General features: G+C 46.4%; 1 protein-coding gene across 1 annotated transcript in view; it reads left to right on the top strand.

The window, feature by feature from the left end:
- The window catches only part of ext1b (exostosin glycosyltransferase 1b), a 100,961-nt gene that overhangs the window by 2,531 nt on the left and 76,065 nt on the right, over nucleotides 1-22,365 (top strand). The window lies entirely within an intron of this gene.

Raw genomic sequence — 22,365 nt, 5'->3', positions numbered from 1 at the left:
AGATCTCCAGCCAGTCTATTAGCTCCCTGGACACCCCCCCTCCTTCCCTCCTTCCCTCCCTTCCTCTCTATGAAGGAATCCACCCCCCCCCCCCCCCCCCCCCCCACACCTTCCACCTCCCCTCCATGGGAGCGCTGTAGCCTTTCCTCCAGGATATGCATGGACATGTTTGATTTTGCACCCTGTGTTTAGTGCAAATTAAGTGAAAGTAGACGATGGGAAGTTTTCTTTCTTTCTTCCTTCTATGAAATTAGTATCAGTGTTGCTGTGACCTTGCTGTGACGTCACGCTGCTTCCCACGCTTTCAGGAAGTTTACTCAGGATTGTGGTGCGTCGCAGGTTTGGCTGAATTAAATTAAGACTCGATTTGAGTGCAGATGCAATTGGTTGGTTATTGCTTTCTTTTTCCGAGGAGCAGTTCATAGCCTGTAGCTTCGGAGGTCTCCGTTTTGTCAAGGTGGTAGTGAATGAGAACCCCCCCTCCCCCCTCCCTTTCAGATCCACCGCCGCACCTGAATGTTTGGTATGTCTTTAATATGGGGGGGGGGGGGGGGGGGGCGGCGTCCTCTGATGTTTGCATAGCTGGATTACGCAGTGAACTGTGCTGTCAGGTTCACTGGTCTGTGAGTGACACGGGTTTGATCTGCATTTATCAACCTGTGGAACCTCTGCTGCTGTAAAGCCTGGATAAACCCAGGCATGTGTTAACAGCACTTCTTGCCTACATTGTTCCTAGAGGGTGTGTATGTATGTGTGTGTGTGTGTGTGTACCTGTGTGTACACACGGCACTTCAAGGTTAAGTGAAGGAGCATGTGGAAAGTGAACCTGCACGTCTTTCCATTCTGTCAGGCAGGAAGACAGAGAGAAGAAGCAGTTTGGTGAGAATAAAAGAAAAATAGTTTTTAACCCGACACATGTTGAGTAGAGAGAGAGAGCGAGCGACTCTCCTTGAACTTGAAATGAACCCAGAGACCTCCAGCTCCTCGCAGATGAACTGTAATCCCACAAAAAAGAGGGAGCTCTAAGAAAACTTCACAAGCACGCACTTGTCCGTCCATTCGTCATCCCGTTTTTCCCCCTCTCACTCTAACATGTAGACTCTCTCCCTCTGCCTCACTGGAGGCCTTGGGCTCGGTGTCACCTGGAGAAGTATGTCATCCATTATCTGACATTCCAGTCATCTCTGGACGCCCCGCCCCCCCCCCCCCGCTCACCGTTCTGTCTCCCCCGCCGCCCCGGCTCTTGTTTTCCCAGAAGTGGCCTCTTGTCTCTGGAACATCTCGATGCCACGATCAGCTGATTGACACAGCTGATCACTGCGGGTTCGTGGAAACCAGAGCTTTCACTTCCCACTCTTTCCACTGTGGTGTGTCTGTGTCACGGCTGATTTATTTTGATCAATATCGCCGCCCTGTTAGTCATTTCATTCCCAACATCGATAATGCACTTGAGTTCAGTCCCTGCTGAAAGTCAATAAACCCAATTTTTTTTATTTGTACACCAGACTTTTTACAGTGTTAAGCGCAGGGTTCCCTTTTGGTGGTTGTTCTAAAAACATCTCATCTGACGTTTTCTTAATCCATTTGGTTGAGCTAAGCTACTTTAGCGTGAATCACCACAGTGGATCCATGATGTTTAAATCATGGACGTTTAAATCAACCCCCCCCCCCCCAGTTATGATTTAGCAACCTGTTTAGATTTAATCAAGCTGATGGCTTTCATTTTAATCTAATTCAAACCCCGGGTCGGTGCCAGCTCGCGCTTTACAGAAACTCCTGACATAGCTCTCTCTCTCTCTCTCTCTCTCTCTCTCTCCCTGTCGGTTAAATGGATCTATGTAGGCTGCAGGCCGGCCAGCGCTCCCGTTCCCAGCGGTGGAGGCTCTGCCTTACTGGGACGCTGTGGCGCAGACTCAGGTATGCACACACGTGTCAAAGCAGCTGTTAGCGTTTGAGGAGGGAGCGCTGCCGAGCCTGTGCTGCCTCACTGCTCAGTAAAGTACCTGGATGCTCCTCAGCTCCATGCAACGGCTGCACGCAGAGAAGTGGATTGCAGTAAAAACTCCAGGCCGCATTTGTTGTTTGAAGTCAATAGTCATCTACTCGCTGACCACCAACACACAACCACACACGCACACACACACACACACAAAGCCGTGGCCAGCGCCGCGTCCAGGCTCATCTTTGCCTCCTGACCTTTGACCCTGTTAGCTTCCAGAGGAATGCTGCTCTGCAGAGGAATGCAGCAGCAAGAGGGGCAGACTGGAAGCTAGTACATAGGCACCTGAACGCACACGTACACACACACACACACACACACACACACTCATGCTGCACACTCTATACACATATATTCAATTGATTTTCTTAGCGGCAATAGCTTTCAATTGGAGTCACTCTGGTCCACTTCCATGGCCGAGCGCTGATGAAAGGCCCCATTCACTGCTGTATTATCCACTCAGTTTTCAGGGCTGCAGACAATGATCCTGGAAGAGGGCAGTGAAAGCCTATTACGGGCTCGCCAACTGAAAATGTTCACATGAGGTGGGATTTTGCTGTAATTCGATGCTCTGTGGGAAGAGAACCCCCGTCTGTGACGTTCCACTAATTGTAAATATATATTTGTTGCACCTCTCGATGCGATATCAGCTATAGGAAATTAAGTGCTCATGTTGTTTTAAATAGGAAGTCACTTTTGTGGTCTGCTACTTCCTATTTTAGAGCAGTGACCATTGAGGGAAGGCATAGGGTTTTTCTATTTCCCTATTATGCTGCTTTCAGTCATGCACCGAAATCTTGATGTGTTCAGAAGTTGTCTGGAGGGGGAGCGGCTGTTTGTGAGTTTTTCCAAAACTTTTCCTGTAAAATTTGGTTCTGTTTGTTGTTGACTTTTCTAACACGTGACGGACACAAAGCTGAAATAAACAACAATAATTTCAATAGCTCCGGATGGAAAGAGGTGTCCTACATGTAGAAGACGCAGAAGAAGATGGAAACTTTACATTCGAGAACTTTTGGAACTTTAGTGCTATAAACAAAAGAATTGAGCTTCCCACAATGCAATATGTCATGTTCTGCCTCCTGCAACATGAGCAGACCCAGACAATCTCCTGCTGCATTCTTCATATGTAAGAGGAAAACTCCAGAAAATACCCAGAAACCAATTTAATGGTTTCATGTTTGAATTATTGTTATTCTGACGTTATTCTTTCCCTGCACAGCACCATGACATCGTGACTTCATGTGTGTACCCCCCCCCCCCCCCCCCCACAGTAAACCCACTCCGTCAGTGCTCCACATTCCACTTGCATGCAGATTATCCTGCAGATACCAAAAGTGCAGCCTCATCTCCTATCGCCAGTCAGCTGCTGAAAGTACATCATTATTACTGTTGAGTGTTCCATTAAAGTCCGACGGCACACATTCCTCCTATTTGCTCTTGGTTAAGTGTTTTTCTCGGGATAACGGGCGGCATCATCATCCCCCCCCCTCCTCCCCCCCCATTTAATACTTAACCAGCTTGGTTGGCTTGTATTGACTTTGTACTTTAGCTACTTCACTGGCATCTGCCGCTCAAGGTCACCCGGGGGACTTGAACACTGAAAAGAGACAGAGGGGAGAGCAATGAAGATAAGTAGAGGGGGAGATTTAGAGAATGAGCGATAGAGAGAGAGAGTCAAGAGGAGATACTGAAAGTATGTCTGTGTTGGAGCGTGTGTGGAGGGAGGAGAAGAGCAAGTGGGTGTGAGATCGAGTGATAACGGCGCCGGGCGTACGGTGGAGTGTGCGGCACGAGTTGGGTTGAAAGAAATGGAGGTTCTGGAAAAATAATGTGTGGAGTGGGATATTATTATTTTTTTCCCATTAGGAGTCAATGGCGGCATTTTCATTTTCACAACTGTGTCATCAAAAGACATTTTTCCCCACTTGTGAAAATCCACTCGGAGGCGTGAGAAAGAGAGAGAGAGAAGGGAACAGGCCAGATTTGTATCCCCCCCCCCCTCTTTCTTGCCTTTCTCTCCGTTTCTGCTTTTCCTCCCCTTGTTTTCTCTCCTCCCCCTCTCCATATCCGAGCAACATGGAAACACTGATGTGATTTGGCTGGAGATGGCTCCCCGCCACATTTCCATCGGCGTCATTTTCTTCAGTGTTTTTTTTTTAAGCCCGAGCTGTAGTCGACATTTTGTTGACACCGTGCCACAGAGCGAGAGCCGGTAAATGATCTTCTGGGCCAAGTGCAGAAAAAAACAGCAACACTTCCTCTCCACCTTATCTCGGTAGAACACCATCATGAGAGGGACTAGGAGCAATCCCCCCCCCCCGAATGTCAGCCTGATGGTGGGTTCACTGGTGGAGGTTTGGAGCGGTGAACACCATCACGTCTCTCCGGGTCGCCATTGTTTGTTTGTTTTTCTGTAGTCAGATTAATAAATCATGAATATTTCATGATAGCCTGCTCCCTCTTAGATAAAGCACCGCGCGCACGATGGAGAATGTTAATGATGTGGAGGATAATTAGTTTGAATGTGGTGTAGCTTAATTTGGACTCTTTGACATTTTGGTCTGTGTGTGTGAGAGGGAGAGAGAGAGAGAGAGAGAGGGGATTTAAGCCCATAACTGCATAAAACCTTATTTTATTTGATCAGATTGTCTTTCCATCTATCTTCTCCTCTGACTTCCACCGTCTCTTTCCCTTCTTAGTTCAATCGTCACAGTTTGAGTTGCTTCAGCTTCATTGGATTTTGTCTGCGCTCAGTCAGACGGACAGGGGTCAGTGTGGAGTGTTTCCGACTCCTCCACATCGGGGATTTTCTCAGGCTCTCGTGACAGAATTTAGGTTTCAAATGCTTTACCTTAGTTAAAGTCTTGGAGCCACACTGCTCAGTGTCCAAGCTCTTCAAATGGAGAACCTGCTCCTTGTCCAGTTTTAGTTTGAAAACTCAAATTGGTCGAAACAGACGTTTTGAAAAGATGTAGCAGTCGACCACATTTGCTTTTATAACTTTTATATTTCAGAAGCATAACGTGGTGATTTTAATTGACAATTGAAGCTGTTACGTTTCTGTCAGTCGATTAATCAGTTATTTCCCAAACAATTCCAGCTCTACTAATCTCAGCTTTGTTCTCAGAGTTTACTTTGCAACTTGTTTTCGGCTGTGGGCCTTTGTCTTCGTAGTACATGGGCGTGTGAATACGAGCGTGTCTGTGTGTGTGTGTCTTTGACTGTGTGTGTGTGTGTGCACGTGATGACTCGCGTCCTGACCCCACTGTCTGTCCCTTCGCTGAGTGACGAAGGCAAAGCCCTGCTCACTGACCCACATTCATTCAGGGATTACCAGCACAGCCAAGCTGCCCCTGACCTCGGAGGTGGTGGTGGGGAGCAAGAGAGGGACAGAATTGGACGGGGGGGGGGGGGGGAGAAATGTGAAATCGGCGCACACACACACACACACACACACACATACATTGGGTCAGACGGTGAAGCGTCCTGCACCCCCTCCCAGGCCAGCTGCCGGGCGAGTAGATGGAGAGAGGCTCATCAGCTGGGAGGGTTCCCCCAAAATGAAAATCGATGAGAGTATTAGAACAGCAGTGGTCCGGGCCCTGGAATCATTTCCTCTATTAAAAGCTGCTCGCTTCCACTCTGGAGGAAAAACAAAAAAATGTCTGAGGGCTTGTTGTGCCGGTGGAAATGGTAATATAAAGAACGAGGAAATAACAAGGCTTCAAAATTGCTTTTTCATTTTCCATGTCTGTCGGGAAATGTTTAAGAGGAAGGACTTCAGGAGACACTGAAGTAAAAGTTGTACCCCCCCTCTTCCTCCTCCATTTCTCTCTTTCTCCACCTGTCACTCCTGAAGCTCTCTCATCCCTCACTCGTGCTGGACAGTGATGTAAAGTTTGTCGGCAGATCGGTAAGTGAGTGTGTGTGTGTGCTCACGGTTTAGAAAGCTCTGACGGTGCAGAACAGACCGGAGCGAGGAGAAGAAGCAGATTGGGTCGTTGTGAGCAGAATTAAACTGGACAGGTATGTGACTGGCTGAGGCAGAACGGGCTGATCAGGGCCGACGTGTGATTGGCTTCTCATTAGAGCCTCTGCTGAGGAGGAATAAAGCGACGGTATGGATGCTGTCTGCATGGTGAGCATGTTAAGTTCTGACATATGTGGGAGTTTTTTTTTTTTTAAGCAGAGAGATGAACTATTTAAATCAGGTGTCATATCTCAGGCTTCTCCGTGTGGCATGGGGCATGCTGGGACGGGGCACCGCCGCTCAGAGCAAACATTCCCTTCTCCATCATTCCTGCATTCCCACGTTTAGCTGCGTGTGTTTTGCCATCGGCCCTTTGGAATTTGTGTATTTACAATCAACAAAAAGGTATTTGCTCTATATCTAATTCCTAATATTCTGATCATGCTTGGTTTTCCACTTTCTCTAATTGTGACAAACCCACAGATTAGCACCAAAGACCCTTTAAGCCTCTCTTAGTTTGACATCCAGCTACTTTATAATCCTCAAACATCTTCACCAGATCTTATCAGAGCAGTTTTTCGTGCCAAAATCACCTATTAGCTGCCAGATATTAAGATGAACTCCACCGATCGGTATTCAACATAACCATTAAACGAGATTAGTTTGCAGCAGGCGTAGATAAAGCTCTAACTGAATGAGGCAGTTTCTTTTTGTCTTCTTGTTAGTAAAGACACTTCTAAGTAAAGCTGTAAATTAATTAAATCACTTGATCAATTTCCTTCTATGCAAGGCCTGGATTTACTGGTGCAGTCGTCTCCCCCCCACCAGACCCCCCCCTTCCTCTCCTTGCTCGTGTACGACTGGTGAGGCGGTCGCAGGTTTCACTTTGAGTGAATGAGGCTGTATTTATATGGCCGTTATGTCTTTACCACTGAACTGTGGAGCGGGGGAGTGGGTCAGTGCGTGAGGGGTCAGGGTCTGGGTGTGTGTGTGTGTGTGGTTGCCCGCTGGTTCCAGTGCTCCGGGGGGGGATTTGTCCCTCGTCCTGAATGACTCGGCGGTCCCCAGGCTGTGGAGCACCTGACCACAGTTATCTCATCAATGAGGCGCAGTGGGCAGAAGCTCTGGCCTGTATCTTTCTTTCGGCTGCTGTGGACACAGGCGCACTCACGCAGAAAGCATCGTAAAAAGCACGGTCGTTCTCCTGCAGATAAGAAAACTGTTTAGAGCGCAGTCCATCGGCGTTGTCAGCAGCTGTTACAGCGCTTGACTCCAGTGAGCACTGCGACTCCCTCAGGGTGTTGCAGCAGGGGAGAGGGGAGGTGCATCAGGGGAGTAGCTCGCTTTATGGCCCCGCAGAATGACAGCTTTTATGGCCCCGAGAGGCCGTTCAGCAAACACCTACCGACGGCACATCAAGGGGACGGCAGATCCTGGACGTCGGTTTGCACGCTGACCTCCCTCCTTCACCTCTCACCACCATGAGAGCGAAATCAAACACTTCACCCCTCTGCTGGTATTCGTATTCAAATAGTAATTGGCAAAATGGGGGGAAATCTGAGTTGTTGCCAAGAGGAGGAGGAGGTGGTGGTGGAGCTGAAAAGGGCAAAAGCTTAAAAAAGCATTATGTCACTGAAGAATGTGTGCATGGCTGAATGTTCGAGGGGCCACGGCTCCGCGCAGAGAAAGAGGGTTTTGTTGGAGCAGATCTGGCAGCCTGATGGAAGGGCTCTTTTCTCCGTCTGGCTCATCATGCTTTATGGCTCGGTTGGACTTCCACTCGTGGGGTGTAAAAGTTGGGGCGGCCCCCAGGCTCTCCAAAGGAGTCCTTTTGTGCCGAAGTTTGACCTCTTTCCAGAGGGAGTGCTTGTGCCTTGTTGACATCGCAGCCTCCCCATATGGTCCCCCCTTTTTACTCTCTCATGTTTCACCCCTCTCCATCAACCCGGATTCTCCTGCTGCTGTGGCCTCTCTGCCGCACGCAGCTCTTTCCCTTTTTCGGTTTTGAAGCCTGGGCGACAACTGGCAGCAATAGCCGCTCGCACAAGCTCCAGCCATCGACAACCAGAGCCTGGTTTGGCAGATTCCACAACACTTCACGGATCAGCCACTAAGCCAGAACTAACGATGGAGGAGGAGGAGGAGGAGGCGGCGGCGGCGGGGGAGATGGTTACAAGGGCAGAAAGCATCTGGTCGCACCAAGGAGAGCCTCAGTATAACCAGAGTGTGGGTGCATGGTCGACCAGAGAGAGGAAGGAAGGAATCATTTTTGGCTTGTCGCTATTTTTCCGAGCTTTGCTGCCAGTTTGGCGTCGCCGCTGCTGCACGGTGTTTAACAGGGCCTCCTTTTCAGAGGCAGCAGGAGTGCACGCTTGTTTTCAGGAGGCGATGTGGGACAGAGGGCAGCTGCTGGTGGTAATGCTGGATATTTAAAATTAACGCCCACTCTCCATTCTCTTGAACTTCTTCCGGCCTTTCTCTCCTCCTCGGTTTTTCTTTGTCAAACTCACAATTTCTCTCCTCTCCTCTGCAGTCATTCTTTTTGTCTGGAAGCCCAAAAACACAACTATTTCCTCATGCATGTGGAAAAAACTTGCCACCATTGCTTTTCATAACTCGTAACTCTGCTCCATCAAAGAGCATCTGTATGATTTCATTACATCATGGATGGAAAAGGGACATTTCTATCTAATTGAGTCATTTCCACAGATATTCTGTTTTGGATTCTAGTGGCACTTTCCAGCAGTTGCTATAAAGGCAGATCCACATTCTTGTAAACTGTATTTCATTGCTTTTTCTTTCTGTATCTCTGTCGCCGAGCCAGGGGCCACATTTTTGTTTACCCGGCTGATCCCTGACTGGAGCTCAAAAAATAAAACCAAACATAAAGTGTCTGATTGGGACAAGCCAGCGATCCCGTCGAGAGTCTGAAGCCCTGAGGTGAAAGGGAGGAAGTATAAAGATGAGATTGGAGGAAATACAGTGTTGGTGCCGAGGAGCATCCTGCTTTGTGGCGCTGCTGGACTTGGGGTATTGCCTTTTTTTTGGGGGGGAGGTGAATTGAAGTGTTTTATTTCCCCAGAAAGAAGTGACACAACAGCACTTTTCTTTTTCAAAGTGTCTGCTTGTTGTTTGCTGCTGTTTGTGTGATAACGTCCACCGGCTGTCGGAAGACAGACGAGTGAAGGGCGAGGAGAAGATGCTGCAGATTATCTGGATCCTGTAGTGAAGCCGTCAAAAGTCAAAATGTGTGTACGTATGGTCCACGAGTTCCTTAAAATGAAGTTCATTAGAAGAGTTGGGCCGTGTGCCCCAGATAAACCAGGGTTGATGTTGCGCTGGCACGTTCTCACAGTCGAGTGTCTGGCACATTCAAAATGCAAATTTACACCAGACGCTATGGTTCGGTTAATTTGAAATCTACTCCGATTCCAGAAGAGCTGTTTTCCTCATTACGGGTCTGCATGTTTTTTCACCAGCGAGTGTATTCAGATACTTGATTCTCCCGTCTCACATGTGTGACATCTGTAGTGGGTGTCTATATAAAGGCTGCGGTGCTCATTTAGCCAGTTGCTGTTTGATATGCTTAACGTGTTTTCACTATCGTTGCTTCTACAGCTGCTGTCAGTCACTGATCATCATGCACCATCTATCAATTATCTAAACAGCTTATCCTTTGAGGGTCACGGGGGGTTGGAGCCAATCCCAGCTGACGTAGGGCGAGAGGCAGGGTGCATCCTGGGCCTTGCAGGGCTGGAATATGCTGACATTTTCTGTGAGGAGCTGTAGGTTAGCCAGCCCTTAGTAAAATGTTGGAGTGAGCCCATGTGAGTTGTAAAATTTGCAGCGAGCAAGCAAAAAACTGGATGAAAACATATTTCTTAAGATGGAACAGAGGTGCCACCAAAACTTTGTGCTTTCCACAGATGAATTTATATTATTTTAAATCGTACCTCCTGCATGTTCTCCTCTTGTAAACATGTCTGACCCCAGACAATTTCCTGCTACGCTCTTTAAATGTGAAAGGCAAACTCTGGGAATCCAAATTTTCTGGAGTTCATGTCTGAAAACGGCATACGTACCATTGCTTCTATATTGAGGTCATAGGTCAAATTATCCCAAGGTTCCCCAGGCACAGATGTGTTTGTGTATACGTGTGTGTGTCTGTGTGCGAACGGAAGCCCTTCTATTTGCCAGTGTGCCCGCTCTGGAGTTTGTGGAGTATCTGGTAACTTGGGGAGTATTTGCTCACAGCTGCATTACTTACTATCTATAAACACCGACTTATATTCTACAGGGACGCTGACTTTACAGGAGCTTAAGGAAAGCACGAGTTAATGTCTGAATATACCTCGCTACTTATTGTGTGTGTGTGGCAATCTTCACCTTTGAGTTTTGGTTGTGTGGATTGTGTGTAGTTTGTCTTCGGCCTGTGGAGGACTGCTCCTCTGTCTGCAAAGTGTGTTTGCACTGTAGCCGACCAGGGGACAGACACAAATTCCGACAAGTATGTGTTACGTCTACTCTGCAGTCTGAGCAGAGTGTGTGTGTGTTAAATTGTGCGTCTGCATGTGCATATGTGTCTGGCACATGCAGCAAGGGGCTGCGTGTTTTCCCTTAAGCAAAGTAGTGCTGATTCAGTAGTGTGTCCATCTATCCCCACTTTCCCCCCCCCCTCAGTGAGTGTTCCTCTTTTTTTGAGCCTTCAGGCAACCTACCAGCCTCGTCCTCCTCGTCCACGTACGCAAACACACTCACACGTGCACGTACCTGCCCCCGCCCCCCCCCCCCCCCTCCCTTTCCTGCTCGCACACTCAGCAGCGTCTTCTTTGGCCGAAACCCGGCACTCTCTCTAACTGTGGCCGCTCATGTGGAACACCCAGAAGCTACAAATCATGAATAATGCATCAGCAAGAAGATTTCTTTTTTTATTCATGTACTTTTTTTTTTCCCTCCTCAAATTAAGTAGCATGTACACACACACACACACCTGTGCAGCCGTGCAGTGTAGAGCTGCTGCCTCATCCTCATCGTAAGGATACAGGCAAACCCTGGATTTCACCAAGATCTTCCCTAAGCAGCGCGGAGGCATAGATAGATAGATAGATAGATAGATAGATGGATGGATACTTTATTAATCCCGTGGGAAATTTAGATCATCCAGTAGCTTATACACTTAAACACCTCACTGACATGCATACATAAATCACATACGGAGAACATATTTACAGATACAGTAATGGAATGCAATGATGTGATTGTGTCAGTGTCTAGTAGGAAAGTGTTATTGTGCTGCTGGAATGGATAGTACAATAAAATATATACATATATATACAAAAAAGAAAAAAAATATATAAATATATAAGAATATGTAGTGGTAAAGTCTGTGCATGGGGCTAGCATAGCCAGTAAAGGGGTGGACAGTGGGTTGGTATATAATAATGAGATGAGAAGAGAAGAGTAGAGGAGGGGAGGGCAGACTGGGGTAGACTCATGTATTGCACTTCCTGTACCCTCTCTCTCTTTGACAAGCAGAACATTTCATTTGAATTTCATCCAGGATCAGAGAAGGACCTTAAAATCCTAGGTTTTTTTTTTTTGGGAGGGGGGGACGCCGAGTAAATTGACAGAGTTCACACGGTCTGAGGAGCAGGAGAGATTCATTATTCAATAAATTGCATTTAATGTTGAGTATGAAGTGCGACCGAATGAGCCTCAAAGCCGGCGGCCTCTCTGGATGCTGATAAGCTTTTTAGAGGACGGCACAGGGGAGGTTTCTGGGCAACAGGAACCGACGGGGCTACATCTCTCAAAAAAAAATAGATGCGTTGCCTTGAATTCTTTTCAGCTTCTTTCGGGACGGCTGAGGCGAGTAGATCTGAGAGCTCTGTCATTACTACGTTTGCTGGAGCTGCATCATCGCCCCGCCTGATCTGCTTTGCATGTTTCCATTTTCAGACTCCGTAAATAAATCAGGAAATCTCCATCCTCAAAGAAAATCGTCAGAATCTCCCTTTCGACTTATATATGTCTTATGAACTTGATCTCTAGCTCCATCTTTGGATTTTCCCCAGGGTTTGATCAGTCTCTTTTTCCCTTTATGATAATAGTGATTAAGACGTGTCCCTCTGTGTCGGCTCTTCTGTCACAGTCTCTCTGCTGCAGTGTTCAGCCATTTTTAATGTGTTTACGCTGGGAAACTGTGGAGCAGACGCTACTGACGGGAACCGACCCCACCATCACATCTGACTTTTATAATTCCACGTATCCTAAACAGATTATGGCTGTTTGTGCAGATGCTGTGTTACACAAACATCTGTGAGCAGCTGTGAGTTGTTGCTCTGGGCTCGTTGCCCTCTGAGTGTCAGCTGAACGCTCACCGGAGAGAAAAGGCCGCAATCATCTTTATGACCCGTTGGGAGTTTGAGGTTTAAACACACGGTATGAAGCTCCGGCACCTTCTCATTTAACCAGTTCACCGGTGTGTCACTCCTTTAGCAGCTCCACCTAGCTCCTTCATGGTGTTTCCTTTTTAAATCTGAATGTTCATCTTGTTCTACACGTGTGTAATGTCGGTTTTGTGTGTTTCTCCTTTATCCAAGTTGATTCTAGAAGTTTTGTTAAATCTTATTTGCTGTCACTTGTTTTACGTGACTTTGTTCGGGTCCATTTCTCTGGTGTGTGTTGCAGGAGTTGCTAGCCTTGCCCGCAACTAATTACACAATTTTATACACAAATGTGGCTGGATAGTTTGCGTGAATGAAAGTACTGTATCATAAAAAGCTGGAGGTGTATTGAGAAAATATTGCAACATCATCAGAGACAATTCTGGTGAAACAAAGTTCTACTGAGGCCCGTGTGTCCTTTCATCCGTCTGCACCCCAAGCATGAGCAGAGCCGCGTTAGCATTAGCTTCACTTTCTGAGCTAATCGGTGTGCAAAGGTGGGATTAGCATCCGTTAGCCCCGTTATCTGATAATCACTTCAAAGCTGCCCACATCCTCTCCAGTGCATTAGACTCTGTCAGGTCCTATGCTGCTACATCAAGGTGCACTCAAGAAACTTTGCATTGCTTTTAATGTAATGCATATTTGATGTCTTGCTCTTTCACATACATTGACCTCTTTGAGATATGGGGCTCTATGCATTTGTGATTTGCTGTTGTTATGCTGCTTGGTTAAAGCACTTTAGTAAAGACTTTTGAAAGCTTCCTCTCTGAGAGAAGTTAGACTTTAAATTTCTGAAACTTAAATCTGACCTGATCAGAGTGTCCTCCTCTTCAGGTCAGACCCGATCGCTGTCTGGTCAATGATTGTCACATAACATTACCCAACCTAACCTTATCAAGGCCATATGTGTCAGGTTGTCACTCCTTATCAGCGTGTCACTACCCGGATGGACGCACACGTGCATACAAATCACACAAACATGGCCGGAGAACAGAAATCTGGGCTGCAAATGAGCTGGAGAATGAAATGCAGGCGGCCCACCCACGACAGTTTGGAGGTGTGTTGTATTAACAGCTCCTGACTGGATTCATCTCTCCCTCTCTTCTCTCTATGGTAATTCATGCAGGTATTTCCTGTCGTGATGATGTGCAGATCTTTAGTGACAAAATGCCGCGGGGACCCATGAGCCTCTTTGTCAAATCACCTGTCTCCTCAGTGTGTTGTGCGTCTGTGTTTTCCTGCTGAACCCTGTGAATGATCCTTTTTTTTACCTCTGCACAACAACCAGTGAGGTTTGTGTTGCAGATATTGTCCTGTTGCCATGATCACGTCTGACCTGGACAATCTGGTTCTTCACATGTGGAAATTCAAACTCCACATTATTTGAAGCTCCTGTCTGAAAACAGCTTATTTGAGAACCTCTGTCTATTTAGAAACTGAGCTCAGAGCTGTTATGTCCCCTGTTAATTTAAAGCACTTCCCTTGCAATTAGCTCTTCCCCTGTATGCCTTTTGTGTGTGTGTGTGTGGTTTTTTTTTTTTTTTTTTTTATCGAGAAAGTTCCTTGCGCATAAGAAGCTTGTTCCGTAGAGGAAATGAACGCATTATGTTAATGGATCAGTTAATAGCCGATTGAAGGCAGGAGCACGTCAACCATTAATAAATCGATATGGCAATAAATAAGTGTATCAGTGGAGAGCAGCGGCCGTGCTCTTCACCGGTGTGCTTTGCTATGTTGGTAATAGAGAGACGTATAAACTCCATGTACAGAATTATGATTTGTTGTTTAGTCAGTGTGCACAGAATTGATCTGCAGCTGCTTTGACACCAAATGAAAATGTATTTTTCTGCTTTATTAGTTTTTGAATGATAAACGGACTCAAATATGAGACATTTGATTGACATTCTTCATTAGTGTCCAACATGTTATCGACAAAATGATTGATTGATCGAGCGGGGGGGGAAATAAACTGCTAAATTTATCAATAAGTTGAGCAGTTCCTAGCTGCAGCTCTATTTGTCTCGTTTTCTTTCACCCATATAATGATTTTAAAAATAACCACCTGGTGCAAACCATTTATTAGTCTGTCGCTGTGGCCATCTTTATTACCACGGAACTTCCTCAATCACTTCAGATTCAGGCCTGTGTTGTAAAAGCTAATCATTCTCGAAAATGGACTAACTGATGGAACAGTCGTCATCTTTATTAACTCGCATGTTTGAACACTTAACTCCCCCTTCCTCACGAGCAGAGTCAAGGTCTCCAACAGGAAATTGGTAGCAAAGGTGACAATCGGTTTCCTTCCTTGTTAAAACTCACTTTCCCGTCGGGCTGTACTGATTAATTGCCACGAAGCCAATGTACATTAGGATCCATCAATCACGTGCCTGCTGCGCGGAATCTGACAGATTGTGACGCAGCTAGCCTCGTTAATCAGTGTATAGGAACCTGATGAGGGTTTAAACCATCTCTTCCCTCATTAAATCACAGGGAAAGTGTTTTCCCAAAAGCTTAATAAGCCTAATGTTATATTTCATTATTTTATTGGCCGGGGGACTTTTCTTTTTTTTTTTTTGTTAAATTCAGGCAAGGCAAGAGACGTCCACTATAAAGTACTGCAGTAAAACCCTCAGCAGCAGTGGACGATTTAAGTGTCCCACGATGCTCTAAATACTGTATCAGTGATTTTCTCATCAAAATCTTTGGAGGGACATTGAAACTTTTTTATTTCAGACATAAAATGTGTCAGATTTGCTGCCGGGAAGAACCAACAGTGTTTCTTCAGGCCTTGACGCCGGTTTTTATACCTCTCTGTCCCTCTTCCTTCTCTGTGCCACATTGTATTGCATCTTATAACAATAGCCACAAATATCCCAACTATAAATAGCCTCCAGCTTCAGAAACCCATATCACTTGTTTTTTTTTCTCTGTGTGTGTGTGTGTGTGAAGTCCACATAAGATATGTGAGGCTGGCAGCCGAGTGTATTCTCCAGCTGCTGTGGTGTAGGTGCGGTTCAAGTTCCTCCACACGGCTCAACCGTTTGTTTTTTTCAGAAGTGGAATGGGAGGTGTGAAGTGGCCGGTCCTCACAGACAATAGGCGTCGTGGCTGCCGGCAGGAAGGTGAACGGGTTTAAATCTCAGGTCCAGGAGGCGAAATGCCAAAGGAAATGGAGCTGATGCTCTTTTCTGCTGGAGAACCGCTCACTGTTTGTGTTCAGTGTCACGCTAATCCCGTGGAATTTAAACTTTACAGATTAAATCCTGTTTATTGCCTTTTGCACGAGACGATATTATTATCTTGTATAGATAATCTAAAGATGGTTGTTGTCTTCCAGGCCAAATTACTAAAGTGATTTATGTACTTTTTTCAACCACTTCTAATGATGGTTTTAAGGGAAATGACCCAGTGACACAATGTTTAAAATAGTATTAGTTGGCAGCTCCACACTTGCTAAAGCTGCTTTCAGACGAAAACGGCGAGAAAATGTCTGGAAACTTTTGTCCAAACATTCTTCAGACTTTGTCTAGGACATAGTGGTGACGGGTGACACCTGACACAGGCGCTCACTCTGACATTTTGCCCAGGTGCTGTCAGGAGGAATTCTGCAGAACATCAGGAGCAACTGACTTTAACATCTAAGTTCTCACATACTGGAAAGTTTCTGGAAAAAGTCAAGTGCAGGTCTGAAAGCAGCAGGAGCCGTCTGCAATCACACCAAAGTTGTTTTTCTTTGAGGTTGAAACATCAGCCCAGCTCTTCCCACTCACCTCTCCAGCCCCTGTCATTCCCATCCCACCTTTTTAACTGGATCCCGACTCGCACTTGCTCAGGGTGCAATTATGCAACGGGAGGAGGAAAGTGCGTCAGGGATTGAGATAGCTGACTGGCTCGGATGGTCCTGCCGTGGCCCGACGGAAGAACATTTGTGGCAGTAATTTAGCACATGGATGCTTCCGCTCCAGGGGTTATTGTATCCGTCACGCTCGGCTGCGACCACGCCGGCTCCCGCTTGTGTTTTCAGGCCGACCGACTCCCCTGTAAACCCACTGGCCTCCAACAATAGACGGCAAAATGAGACTCGCCAGACAGAGTCGGGAGGCAGACGGAGAGACAGGGAGAGAGAGAGAGAGAAGGAGAAGGGGGGAATTGTAGAAAGGAAAAGATTAACAGGGTGGGAAAGTGAGTGGAAGCAAAAGAAAGGAATAAATTGAGGCGAGAGAGACGGACGGCACTCGCACAAAACACATCATGAACCAATGACCTGGACATAACCAAAAACATGATTATCTCTGCATGTGCTGCCCCAGTACAAATAGAGTGTTGGAGTAGAATCAATAAACCCAAGCTCGGAGGGGATGAAGGGAGGTTTAAGAGGGGGGAAGGTAAAGAAGTGTCATGGAGTGATGTGATGGGAGAATGAACTGGTGTGCTGGGACGTCAGATTCTGTACGGACGGAGCGAGGCCGACCACAGGAGGCCTGCGTGCACACCATAAACAGAGAGCATGTGTGTTACTGAGCCCAACCAGACCACAGAGGCTCGGTCTGCTGCCGACCAAAACACAGAAACTCTGTGTGAGCCTGTGTGTGTGTATATAAATATGTATGTATATGTACTCGTGTGTGTGTGACAGTGTTTGTATAAAACCACAACATAGCACAGGCAAACAGCTGTTCCAGCCAGCGTGGTCAGCGCTGACCTCAGCCGCGTCCAGACCTCATTTAACTTCATATTTTCAGTCTCTGGGGTGTTTTTCGTGACTTGCAGCAGACACCTCTGCTCTGCTAGTATTAATTAAGGGATTTCCCAGAAGAGTGCTGTTGATGTAAAGGCCGTGATATATGAGCGGCTTCGGGGACGTAATGAAGAACAGCGCCACTGCCTTCAGCAAGGGTGGAGGCGAGGGGGGGGGGGGGGGGGGGCGAATCCAGGAGGAGGCTATAAAGAACACGCAGGCCAAGATCAAGCGCTGCCGGCTGTAATTGTCCGTCTGCATCATCTTAAAATGTCACAGCCGCGAGATGTGATATATCATCTGTGTTTTAGCATTTCCAAGGGACGCTTGAAAAAGTTAAAGGAGACATATTATATTCGTTCAGTTTTTCTTCCCTCTAGTGTGTTGTATAAGTTTTTTTGTGGATGTAAAAGTTCTGCACAGCTAAAAAGCCCCCAAGTCCAAAGTGAAGCTAGCTCCTCTCCCCCGCAGAAAACTATTTACTTCTTACGTATTTATCTCTTTCTTTTCAACCTTGGTACTTCAGCTAGGACCAAGAGTTGGTGAAGTTTTCTTTCTCTTTCTTCCCTTGTGCCCCGATAGTACAGAGAAGGGCGGGGTTGGGATTCTGTCCTGGTGTAGGACTTTCTTAATTTGTATGTTTCGAGCCCCTGGTACTCTCTGCTCCTGAGAGTTGACCAATCACAACAGAGTGGGTCAGCTGGCCAATCAGAGCAGACTGGTTTTTATCGGGAGGTGGGACTTAAAGACACAGGAGCTAAATCCAAGTGTTTCAGACAGAGGCTGAAAAGAGGAGCTGCAGCAATGGACAGTTGCAAAGTGATGTATTCTGAACATTTTAGCATTTAAACCCTTTGATTTAATTACACTTAAATTATAAACCTGAATGTTAGTCTTGTTGTGTTGACATTGTGTGTCCATACATTTGGTGGACATAGATTCTGGAGGGACACTGAAAGGAAAGACTTATTTGTCAGTTGATATTTTAACTCAACATCCGATCATCCTCCAGAATCACTTCCTCCACTTTTAATGGGAGGAAGATGAACAGTTTTTACTGGATCTTCTATCTGAGCGTGTTTAAGGCTATAATATAACTAAGGCTGAGGAATTAAGCTGAAATGAAATCCCTGACTACCTGAATCTCATACCATCATAATGGCCGGATGAGATACTTTCAGCGACTGGAGGGAAATTTTCACTTTACGGGTATAATGACTATATTTTGGAGTCTGCTCAGTTCAGCCCTAATTGTCCTGTAATGGAAAATTGATTCCACACCGGGTTTGTAGGTGTAACCGGCTGGAATAGAAACATCATGAATTCCCTGGACCAGAAACATCAGACTGAGTCAATAATTTGATAACACAGAATTAAAAAGGAACCTATTAGTGGAAACTATGATGCTGCATTGTTTCATGTGCAAATTAAGTGCATTATGAAATTGCAGTGAGGATTAATGAGTCCTCGGAAAAAATGGAAGCAAATGTTTACTTGTGCCAAGCTGCCAGTCTTCTGCTGCTTATAATGATGAAATAAATAAAACTCAGGATTTATTTATTTAACCCGCCGCCAGTCGGCTCGTTTTCAAACTCTTAACCCTCCGTCGACCTGAGCTCCCTGGGAGGGAGGAGGTGAAGGCCCGGGTGAAGCGAGCAGTGCCAGGGACAAATTACTGTAGCTGCGTGTCTTGCGGGAAAAGCCGAGGTGTGTGGACTTTGCCCCGATTGCATTTCAAAGGAAGTCTGTTGAGAGGGGGAAATGGAGGGTGTGGAGAAGGGACGGCAGCAGCAGCGGAGAGCAAGAGTGGAACAGGCCGACGTCAAGAGCCCTGACCCCCGTCCCCAAGTCGGAGCCTTCTCCTATCGATTAGTTATGCCATGTCACCGCATTGTTCTCCGCTTGTCCGGGAATCTCTTGGTACAGTGCTTCCTGCAAAAGCCCCCGGAGACTTCAGACAATCCCCCCCCTCCCCCTCCCCCTCCCCCTGTCTATCATAGAGGAAAAGCTTTCTAGCCGGCAGTTGCCAAGAAAGAAATGACTTGGGGTTGGTGGGGGTGAAAGAAAAGGATTTGAAAAAATGAGAATATGCGCTGCCGTTCCCCACCACCCCCCCTTCCTTGTTCTTCTTCATCACACACACACACACACACACACACACACACACACACACACACACACACACACACACACACACACACACACACAATCCCTTTTGCCTTGGCTTTACCCGGTCCCAGCCCGTTTCACCGGCCCATCACTCACTGTGCCGAAAAATCCGACTTTCTCCTCAGTCAGGGATCAAAGCTCAAAGCCCAGTCGACGTATGAGGAGTCACATTCTTGGGCTTTCGGCTGATCCGCGGGACCTTCATGACCCCCCCCCCGGCATAAAAAAAATAAAACTGCTGCAGTTGCTGCTGTTTGTCGAAGAGAAAACGGGTCTCGCACCCTACCTTTTATTTTTTACCTGACCTCCCCATCAGGTTTTCATGTAAATCATGAGTCATGCTCACGGACACACCTTGGTGGTTTCCAGTAAATGCAGTGTGTCTGTGTGTGTGTGTGTCTGTGGTAAAGGATTAATCCCCACTGGATCACACAGTGGGATGGAAGGGATGCACTGAACTTACCTTGACCTCTTTGGCAAGAGAGGAAGATGAAGTTATCGGCCTGTAAAATAGAAAAGAGGAATATCTCAGTGAGGAGTGATATAATGGGGAGGAGTGATGAATCCAGAGCGTTTGTTATGATCCAGGAGGGAGGGGATGACTCCTCTTGTTCCACAGCCTCTGTTAAGTCCAGAGCAGATGACATTTATCAAAGGGAGGACGGCTGGAGTTTGGTTTCCGAGGCAAAACACAAGAAACGGGAGGAAAAAAATGAGATGGAAAAAAATGGAAGTCGTTTGTGTGTTTCAAAGACTGACCAATGATCTTCTGACATTTGTCTCTAAATTGCCTACATTTTATTCTGCAGTTTTCTCCCGTGCCCTTTCACTCCCTCACAAAAAAAATGACTCGCCAAGTTTCCATCAAACTGTCGAGTGAGTTTCAAATAAACTGAAATGAAAGTCGGGTGCGCTTCCATTTGCTTGGTTAACAAAATAAATGGTCTTCCTGAACATAACTCCATCAGGAAAAAAAAAAATGACGTGTTTCTCATGTTCTCCTCTGAGGGCAAACTGGAAACTTTGAAACTTCATGCATCACAAAGCCGTGGACGAGAAACCTGAAAAGTTTGTTATTGTCGGAGGAGGAGGAGGAGGAGGAGGAGGGTTTGGTCACATTGCAGAATGAAACTCGCCGGGTTTCATTTTCAAATGCACATCCACACTGGTCCACAGCCTTTATCCATTTAAAGCTCCATTTCAAAAATCAATGTGTTAAATGGTTATCAGGTTCAGTTATCGATCGGACTGCGAGAGGCTGTGGGCTGGCTATAATGCAGCCAGTGGCTTCCTGACGCCCAGTGTGGGAGATGAGGAATGGTTGTGGTACTTTAGTTCGTTTTAACGTCAGCTTGTGTGTTTGTGGAGGCGCTGCCTGTTTATGCCGCCTTGGTGACAGATTGTCCATTTCGCTGAGTATCATTTTTTTTTTGAATAAAACGGTTTAAGTTTCCCAGATCCTTAAGCCAGCGGGGAAATATCTTTCTCTCTCTCTCTCTGTATTTAATCTTATTTTTCTCATCCACAGCATGACATACAGAAATAGACCTGGACAAAACAGTCTGCTTGCTAACTGCATGACTCAGAGACAGAGAGGGAAGGGAGAGCGAGGAGAGATGGAGGGGAGGCATGATGGAGGGAGACGGAGAGATAGCCTGCAGGAGAAAGTCAGAGGATGGAAGGACAAATCAAAGCAGAATGAAACTGAGACCGCCATGATGAACTCGATATTCTCAATAGCCACCTGTTAGACCCGTCACCCTCAGTCCAGAGAAAAGGAAGAGAAGCTTCAGTATTCTCTCCTTTAAGGTTGAGTTTATTATCCAAACTCGGGTAAATTACTGGAAAGAGAGAGCAGCTAAACATCTTAGCCGTTTAATTCAGAAATAGGCGAGCCAATATTTTTCTCATTAAGCTCTTTGCCAGCAGCGAGTCATTCACTGGTGTGTTTGTGTTCTTCTCTGCCAGTGAACATTACGGGTGCAGTGAAGGCGATTTCGCGTTTGGATCTAGAGTTAGGTCGACCTCATGATTTTTGGTGGCGTGTGTAGTCGGGCAATTAGTCGTCAACATGTATTTTCTTTTTTCCTTGTATGAACTGTTTTGCAATGCAGTGATTTAGTGTTGGGTCACCGAGTGCCCAGTCAGAAAAAAGCCCTGCGTCTGAACCATGGACGATTCAAGATGGACGACACGTCACAATCTATGTTTCAAGCAATGCAAAGGCCAGTTGTTTCCTGAGGGTTGTTTAACGTCGGGTGCAGACGAGAGATGAACTCTGATCCAACCAGTCGGGTGTGAGAAATAGATCCAGTGTTTGAAAACTCATCTGATTTCAAAACGCTGCTGCACTTCACAATATCAAGAAACAGTTCTGTATCTTTTGTTGCGATGACTGTAAAATAAACAGAGATACAGCATGTATGTTACAAAGCAACCAGGGATTTGTTCTTGCACCAATTTGATTGGCCAACGAAGCAACTTGATGGATGGATCGCGCCAAAAGTTGAGCCTGGTTCAGCTGTTTTGATGAAGAACCAAGTGTTTCTTTCTCATGTTATAATTTAGTGACAACTAGAGCTCTGCATTATTCCTGCTCTTGAACCTCCGAGATAACCCAAGCTGTCTATAAACATGGATTCATGCCACCCAAGCCATCACAGCAGCAGCGTTTTCCCAACACAATGTTGTGGCTCTCGACAATCGGAAGTGTTCGGGGTGTTCGGACACCAAGTAAATCCCTTAAGCTTTATCTTCCCTGTTTCTCGAAGCCACATGTCAAATGGCAGATGAAGAAGACGACCTTCACTTGCAGGAGAATCGACAAAAGATTTCTATCCAGTGATGGATTGAGCCCCTCGTGGATCCCTAATGCATTTGTCCATCCTTAACCTTTACTCAAATGTGTGTATACGTGTGTGCACGGGCGGGTTGGTGTGTAAATCCTGGTGCGACCACATATGTTCACCCCTGAAAGATTAAGTGTGAATGCGAGCTTGAAGAACATGTGAACGCACAAATGCATTTTGTGTGTGTG

This window comes from Pleuronectes platessa, chromosome 18, assembly GCF_947347685.1.
Source record: "Pleuronectes platessa chromosome 18, fPlePla1.1, whole genome shotgun sequence".
NCBI lineage: Eukaryota > Metazoa > Chordata > Actinopteri > Pleuronectiformes > Pleuronectidae > Pleuronectes > Pleuronectes platessa.
This window is presented reverse-complemented; position numbering and strand designations above follow the sequence as displayed.